At 41.5% G+C, this 2,474-nt stretch overlaps 1 pseudogene; it reads left to right on the forward strand.

The window, feature by feature from the left end:
* The first annotated feature begins 632 nt into the window (after nt 1-632).
* Nucleotides 633-2,125, forward strand: LOC131831455 (mortality factor 4-like protein 2; annotated as a pseudogene).
* The last annotated feature ends 349 nt before the right edge of the window (nt 2,126-2,474 follow it).

Raw genomic sequence — 2,474 nt, forward strand, 5'->3', positions numbered from 1 at the left:
CTAGGTCCCAGCGACAGTGGGATCACCATGTATCCTTGGAATGGAGATCAGTAAGTGAGCTGTCTGATAGGCCAAGGACGTACCTGGACAACAGTTTCACCATGTACCCTTGAAACTGTAGACCAACAATGCAGCTGTGCCTTGGGCCAAGAAGCCATGTGGAAAGTGAGTTTACCATTTGCCCATAGACATAGATCCTTCCTTCTCCCAAGAGTACATGACTCTCAAACACTGGGCTTGCCAGTTGATATCAGACTATGAGATATGTAAACCTGCTGAGCATTGCACCAATGTGTCCAAAGGAACCATGGAGACCTGGGAGACTTCAAACCCTGAGCCTTCCATCCTAGGATAACACTGGGCTAAGAAGCCGCTGGGACACCAACTTGTCCAAAACTCTATGACTGTGTCCTTTTCAACACTGCAGAGAAGCGAGCATTTGAGTCCCTTCTTACTTTGGATTCACATCAGCGTCATGTCCTTGTGGCCTGCTATCTATGTATTATTCATTTTTGGGGAAGTTCTTCTCAGAAGAAAACTACACCATGCCCTAGGAGATGGAACAGTGGTTTGAAGACTTTTTTTTTTATTATTATTATTATTAAAACATATGTCAGGACTATAATGGTTGGAGGAATGGCAGTGATCACACATCGGCTGTTGGAAAGAACTGGATTCTTGTTTCAGGCCATCATCAGAAAAACTAAGTTTGCTGTATTGTAAGGATCAGAAGATCTGATCCTGATTGCAGAACCATCCCTGATTACAGAAACTAGGTTGTGTCCCCAACCTCATCCTTCCAGACCATTCCAGGAAATCTAGGAGGTTCTATCTGGGAAAACACTAGGAGTTCTTGGAAGGGAAATAAGGGAGAGGATTATTGGTTGGAATAAAAACAGGGTTGAATGAGTTCCAGAAAGCAGGGTTCTCAAACTATGGACAAAAATCTGCAAAAAAAAAGACAACTTTAAGAAAAGAATGAGAAGCAATATGCAGAGAAGTAAGATGAGAGGGGCTTCCTCAGGAAAGAAGACTGCTGGTCCACAGCAGAAGAATCTGGAACTGGCTCTCCCAGGGCCGATGGGGGAGGTCGCTCTGCAGAGAACCCCCCTTCAGAATCTGTGAGGAAGACAAGAAAGAACAAGCAGAAGACTCGTGGAAATGGAGATGGTGGCAGTACCAGTGAAGCACCCCAGCCACCTCGGAAGAAAAGGTCCCGGGCCGATCCCACTGTTGAAAGTGAGGAGGCCTTTAAGAATAGAATGGAAGTTAAAGTGAAGATTCCTGAAGAATTAAAACCATGGCTTGTTGAGGACTGGAACTTAGTTACCAGGCAGAAGCAGCTCTTTCAACTTCCTGCTAAGAAAAATGTAGATGCCATTCTGGAAGAGCATGCAAATTGCAAAAAGTCGCAGGAAAATGTTGATAACAAGGAATACGCAATTAATGAACTTGTGGCAGGAATAAAAGAATATTTTAATGTGATGTTGGGCATTCAGCTGCTCTACAAATTTGAAAGGCCACAGTATGCAGAAATCCTCTTGGCTCACCCTGATGCACCAATGTCCCAGGTTTATGGAGCCCCACACCTACTGAGATTATTTGTAAGAATCGGAGCTGTGTTGGCATATACACACCTTGATGAGAAGATCCTTGCATTATTGTTGGGCTATTGCATGTTTTCCTAAAATATCTGGCAAAGAGTGTTGCATCTCTGGTGACTGCCAGTGATTACAAAGTGGCTTCGGCTGAGTACCACCGCAAAGCCCTGTGAGGGTCTACTGACCACTCACTGTTACGTCTGGTATCTGTAAACACTCTTTTTGTTCTTAGTCTTTTTCTTGTATAATTGATGTTCTTTAAAACTGTTAATGTATAACATGGCTTATGTTTCAGTTTGTTTTCTGTTTTGTTCTAAACAGAAAATGAAAGGAGTGCAAGCTCCTTTTCTCATTTCAAAGTTGCTACCAGTGTACACAGTAATTAGACAAAGAAGAAACATTCAGTAGAACATTTCATTGCCTAGTTGACAACATTGCTTGAAAGCTGGTGGTTCTATCCCTTTGACACTACACAATTTTCTAATATGTGTTAATGCTACGTGACAAAATGCCCTGATTCCTAGTGCAAAGGTTCAACTTAATGTCTATACTTGAAAACCCATGCATTTGTGCTCTCTCTCTCTTTCTCTTTTTTAAAATGGTGCTTGAAGTAAAACAGGCCATCCTCTGCAAGTCCATCTATGTTGTTCCTTAGGCATTCTATCTTTGCACAGATTGTTGAAGGATGGTGATTTGTTTCATGGTTTTTGTATTTGAGTCTAATGCACGTTCTAACTTGATATAGGCAATGCATTATTGTGTAGCCATGGTTTTCTGGAGAAGTTGATATTTTAGGAATTGTATTTAAGATCTTAAATAAAATTTGTTTCTAAATTTCAAGGCCAAAAAAAAAAATATGTCAGGAAATGAAGA

This window comes from Mustela lutreola, chromosome 5, assembly GCF_030435805.1.
Source record: "Mustela lutreola isolate mMusLut2 chromosome 5, mMusLut2.pri, whole genome shotgun sequence".
Taxonomy (NCBI): domain Eukaryota; kingdom Metazoa; phylum Chordata; class Mammalia; order Carnivora; family Mustelidae; genus Mustela; species Mustela lutreola.